The 6,413-nt window shown below is 42.1% G+C and overlaps 1 pseudogene; it reads right to left on the minus strand.

Moving 5' to 3' along the window:
- LOC118408302 overlaps positions 1-6,156 on the minus strand; it is an 11,778-nt pseudogene extending 5,622 nt beyond the window's left edge.
- Positions 6,157-6,413: the final 257 nt, after the last annotated feature.

Here is a 6,413-nt window from a genome sequence, read left to right on the forward strand (position 1 = left end):
AGCCGTCGCAAGGTAGGTCTGGAGAAATGTTGAAATTTGGACCCTCTGAAACACGATTTTCTGTATCCGGAAAGATCCAACTGTAGGCCAACTTGTTTGTTAACTGACAAAATTTTTATGGTCACACTCGTCAGCATCTTCAGGAGCTGATCACTCCTGAAGTCTCTGCCTCTACTCATTACGACCTTCGTAACAAACATAATTTACAGTCACCGACTTGTACCACAACTCGTTATCAAAGGTCACATCACTGGAATGGTCTTTATATAGCTGTATGGTCGCTTAATCCTTCGTCATTCAAAAATTACTTAGTAACATTAGCCCTTCGCTTAACACACATTTAGTCACGCCCAGGTACGCCTGCGCTTTACTCACACGCCTCCGTATCGGGACTTGTAGTTTAAACTTTAGCTTATCCACATTGTCCCTCTTGCAGCTGTGGCTCCCGATTTGAAAGCGTTGCCCATTATTCACTGTATTGCCCTAACTACAGCCAACTATGACTATCCCTTCTCTACAATCTTCATGACCCTGTAAGCTCAACCCTTGATTTGAAAACACGGTCAATACCCCCCCCCCCAGCTATTTGGGAGAAAGTCATGATTGTGTTTGAGTCTCCTAGTAGCAGCTTTTTCTTGAATTTCAAGAATAAATTTTGTTCAAGAATTCGAGAATAATAAGTCATCTAGTTAAGTTAATAATATGGATCGTCATAATTTTAGCATGTAGGCTGTGAAAAGGAGAGTTGAATGCACCAATGCTGAGGATGTCCCTTTCCACATAGATTGCTTTGTACCATTCATCAAGGAAGGCGCTCCGCCGTGGAATAATGACACCAGCCTAAAGCCATGTATCCTCTCATCTGCAAATGACTGGCAAGTCAGAGTGGACCTAGAGGGTGAAGGGAGCTTCCCAGAAGAAATGGCAGTGACTTTGCTCCGTCCTGACATTACAATATGGTCGGAAAGTGCCAAAGAAGTGGTGATTGGAGAATTGACTGTACCTTGGGAGGACAATGTAGATGCTGCCCATGAGAGGAAGCTGACCAAGTATGCAGAGTTGTGTGAAGTATGTAAAGACAGAGGGTTAAAAGCTTCATGCTACCCATTTGAGGTCAGCTGCCGGAGTTTTGCTGCAACATCCTTTCAAAAATGGCTGAGAGTGCTAGGGTGCAAAAGGAAGGAAATCAAGTCTGTCACAAGAGCTGCAGTAGAAGCGGCTGAAACGGGTTCTGCATGGATCTGGAACAAGTACATCCAGGTCAAAAAAGGCTGCAACATAGCCATTCTGTAACTCACCAGTGGGAGGTGGTGTACCAAGCACTGCTGGCCCCCCCCACCCCAAGGGAATATTGATCTTAATGGGCTGAAATTTCCAATGACGGGTGGTGATCAACTGATGATCCCACTGGTGAGGCACACAATAACATCAAGTGTGTATAATTCAACTGGATCGTCATAATTTTAGCATGTATAATACATATAGGATGTTATTAGTTGTGTAAAGCTAAGGGCACAACCCGCTTTTTATATTTCAGCCATACGTAGTATGGTGACATATATATTGTCTTCGTAATGTTTCTTCTTTCTCCTGTCAAATTTTCAAATCGAATCATCTCCGTCGTTTCTGGTGGCCTGAGTATCATCCTCCGTAGTAATTCCGTTTTTGTATTATCTTTTGACCTGGATATGCTTGGTGGCTTGTGACGTAAAGCTAAGGGCACAACCCGCCGTACGTGCAAATACGTGCTGTCTACGTGCCAAAACGTATGCAATATTTTGGGTTCCGTAAGTGGTAAGGACCGCCTCCGTATGAACTCGTAGGGAATCGGAGTGATTTTGGAGCACGCAGACAGCCGTAGAACTTGCAGGAAAAACTGTGTGCTATTTCAGAGGATAGCTAAACAAAGAAAAGACGACTTTCCTTCATATCTAGTATACAGGTACAACATGTAGTTTAGACAGAGCTGTACGACAGATATGGCATGCTTTTTATGTTAATGATGACTTAATTTACATAATTGATGAGGACACATGTGTTTCTAGTGTTTTCCATAATAGGGTTTTTATGCACGTAAAATAGATAATTCATGGCAGGTGCAGCATTAACGTATGCTAAATATAAAAATAAGAGTCTAATTTGCATAATCAATGTGACAATGCCATAATTCCATAGTGGTTAATGGTGGGGATTATCTAATTCACATGTGTAAGTTAGTTATTGATGTACACGACGATGCACCAAGTATGTAACTGTGCAAGTTATTTGCCTGATTTATAATAGGATGTAACTATGGAATTTTGCGAAACTTGGACATCTACACATACGATAAATACATTTTTGGTTAAGAGGACCACCATACAAAATAGATTATGGTAGCAAGTTACAGTATTATTTGCATATTCAATGAAACAATTAGATGAAAAAAAATTTTGTGCAAAAATTTTTTGTGCGCTCCAGCCAATAACGAGGACATAGACTCTGTTGTGACATGTTTCATTTGTAGGTGTTTCAACAGTGTATGTGATTCAACAGTGGCGGATTTACTTGCGTAATGACGACTGGTACCCTCTTTCGGCCATGCAGCTCGCCCTGCAGCAGGAGTTGCACAGCGTGTAATTTGACCTCACCTTGCAACTTGCATGACGTACATAGAACAAAGTACAGACATTTTTCATCGCAGTTAAAATATCGTGATGATTACTTTCACTTTCAGCCATGGTTTCTAATGATAACTAGCAAATTTAGACTACATCACTTTTAACCTCAGTTGTGCTGTAACTAGTCCAACTACCAGCTTCAGTTAAGACCTTTCAATACCTACTTCAACGAATAAGTCCAAACCGTTCTGCCATTCCCTTCTTACTAATTCTCACGTCGCCAGTGTTTTTTTTAAAAACCACGCTTTTTAACAATGTTTTGTTCGTAGATAAGCGAAAAGGTACCTCCCAGCGTTTAAATGAGCTATTTATCTTAGTTCTAAATTTAGATATCAATGAGCTTTCCTTATTTGGTACCTAAAGATATTCTCTTTAGAAAATTCTCTTATTGAATGACAACTGGTGACATTTAATTTTGTTATTGCAAAGGTGGTTTTGTCAAAATAATTAATGGCTGGCAGAAGGAAGGAAATACGGATTCCATCATCTAATGTATGCGGGTAGCTCAGGAAAAGATGTACACAATGAAATACATATTTTACAAATAAGGACTTTTACATTGCAAAATTATGAAATTCTATAACTCTAAAACTAAACTTCAACAAATGTAAAACATGTTATTCATGGCAGGCGAAACATAAACAGGCAAACCTGCAAATGAGGGACTGATTTGTGTACAGTAATTAGTACAAAAATGGCAAAACTGCTCATGCTCATGGATAAATAATGGGAATTTTATACCTGTGACACGTGTAAGAGTCTATGGTGAACTTCATCGTGGATTAATTATGCAAATGTATAAGTCATTTGTATGAAATCTACAAAAGCTCAAAATATTTCATGGTGGTATGAACTCTAGTTGTATATTTTACTGACAAGTCGTATTTCTTTTAGTATCTATTTTATAAATTTGACAAAACACACAAAATGTATTGCTCGTCATCACATATTGTTCTTCTATTTTTAATTTGAACATAGTGCACTACATATAGTACTATGTAGTAGTGTATATAGTACATAAATTAAAAGATGTACTATAGACACATATTTCTATATCGCACGACTATGATGCTTTCATGACTGATATGCGTTTACAGCCTTACTTCAAATGTCCACACCTAAACAATACCTTCAACGTTCATGGAGGTAACAAAGGTGAAACTTACCTATAAACAATATTCTATGATTTGCAGCATACCACTCGTCACTAACAAATGGTTTTATAGACTTTGCTGCCATCCTTAACCGGCGACGAAAATCGTAAGAGACATGCGTTCGAATTTCGATTCAGAGACCACTACTAGATGTCCCTCGTGAGTCAGTGCCAGGGCCATTGGACATTGTAGTCCGTGTTCCTCCCGTGTCAGCAAGTGCCTGATAAACGTGCCGTCCCGACTGAACATGGAAATATAACCGTCAGTGTTCCCGTATGCACCTCTCCTGTGAGCCACAATGATGTTGTCATCACTGTCCGTAATGACACTCTGTAGATCGCCCAGCTTACTAGGTCCCGGGCCACGGGACACTGGCGTAAAGAGGTAACGACCGCTGGGGTCAAATACTATCACTTCGTTACGACATAAGATTATGATTTGGTTGTCGCTGTTAATGGCGACACAAACGGGGGATCGCAACCTCTTATTATGATTAGTCTGACTGAACTTCAGCAAAGTGTCACCATTTGGATCGAGCACAAAGACTTTGTCCTCGATAACGACGACAATACGTCCCATACAGTCAACAGCAATATCTCCTGTTTTCAAATATGTTTTTACATCTTCTGATAATCCTGTGACTTACGTAATCCTTGACGTAACTCTCTCCCCTGGTTGTCCATTACATGAATCTTGAGTCCGTCTCCTGTCACTAACAGCTCACCGGTTGCCAGGACTCCCACACAACATGGCCTCCAACCCAGATTGACCCTTCTCTTGAAAGATCCATCAATGCCAAGGAACTGCAGACATCCTTTGTCGTAGATATGTTGTTCCATAGTCACAATGTCTCCTTCAGCGGTGACAGCAATTGCAAGCGATTGCAGGTAGCATCTGTCATGTCCACCCTCCCCGCCAAACTTGTCTATGACTTGTAACTGTCTATAGCTCCCGGTTGACACTTTCGGTCGACCTAGTAACAGCGCATTTGGCATCGGTACTGTTGATTGCTTTATTCCCATCAGCTTAAGCATTTTTTCCTCAACATCACTGACCTCAGAGTCAGAGGTCAAGTTCGTAAAACCTTTGATCAGTTCAACCTTCTGTGCGATCTTCTTGTCCGCACTTTGCCTCATCTGACCAGTCATTGACATAAAGTCAGCTGGACTCCCACACTCCAACAAATTGTTTGTAAACTGGATGCAGGTCTTGGCTGAAGCCAGGTCCATCTCTGCTGCAGCAATTGCGGCCTCCATATGCTTCTCTCGAGTAGCATGCATGGTGCGAAGCTCACGAACCCTGTCGTTTTTCACCTTTTGAACGGCCTCAATGATTGTCCGTTCCTGTTTCTCCAACTGTTCCTCTGCGCGCTGTACCTGTGAAGACCACTCGTCCTTCAGTGACCGCAGCTTTTCAATCCACTTCTCATGCATGTCTGCTGCGGTCTGCACTTTCGACAGCTCTACTCTCTCCCTCTCGGCCGCCTTCTCTATCTCCACATACTGGTGATCTTTGTGAGCCGTGACCACACAATGCAGACAGATGACCAAGCGACAGGTGTCACAGTAGAACTTGTGCAGTTCATTGTGAGCCTCACATTTGGATGTCTTCCTTAAGCTTGCTTGAAGCTTAGGCAGTCTTCCCGATTTCAGTTCCTCCACTGTTACAACATCGTGGGAACGAGTTGCTCAGAGTCGGCTGTGCGCCTCGTTACACACCTGGCACAGGTAGTCGGTACACTCCACACAGTAGAACAGAGCAGTGTTACCAACCTCACATGACGTACAGGGGACTCCATCCTCTTGTGGCTGTACTGTTACGTATTTCCTTTCAGGCTCTTCTTGCAAAATGTCGTGTAATTTACCAACGAGGAAGTTAGACTTCAGCCCCTTGACGCCATTTTCTGGAAGGGGCACGTCCTGTCGGCATGTTGGACAGTTCAGTTTCCCTACCGGCTCTGTGGCCAGGAGCTTCTCCAAACACGGCCGGCAGAAGGTGTGAAGACACGGCAGCACCTTTGGCTGCTTGAAGTCCTCCAAACAGATTTGACAGACGAGAAATTCGTCGGTAAGTTCGGTCATCGCACTGGACGCCATCTTTACCCAGCGAGTTGAATCTATCTTTGACAAACTTATTGTGATCTTAAAAGGGGCAAAGCAAGCATTCAATAATGGTGCCATTGCCGTTACAATGAACGTGGCGCTATCGTATTTCTCCCTAGGCCTGTTGCTTGCGTATTGAGGGGTGCGCAGTCTTATATGACCTTCAACTACAATGCCGCACACCGGCCCAGAAAGAAAATAACGTAAAATAACGCTGACATTCGATCATTAACAAGTATCAATTACGTAGTGCAATACAGTATGTATCGAAGTGAGATGCACGTAATTTTTACCTTGCGCTCCCTCCAGATTTAAATGATTTGATTAAGGGCTTGGCCTAGGTGTCTCATTTTTATATTGTTCATCTTGTAACAAAATTTTAAACACATCTACAGGTCGTAGGTTGGGAAGCTTTCGTGACGCACTCTATCTCTTTAACAACCCGTTAAAACTTGTACGTTGATTTTAAGTGTCTTGGAATATTCGGTATAAACTGT

This window comes from Branchiostoma floridae, unplaced genomic scaffold, assembly GCF_000003815.2.
Source record: "Branchiostoma floridae strain S238N-H82 unplaced genomic scaffold, Bfl_VNyyK Sc7u5tJ_1567, whole genome shotgun sequence".
NCBI classification, from domain to species: domain Eukaryota; kingdom Metazoa; phylum Chordata; class Leptocardii; order Amphioxiformes; family Branchiostomatidae; genus Branchiostoma; species Branchiostoma floridae.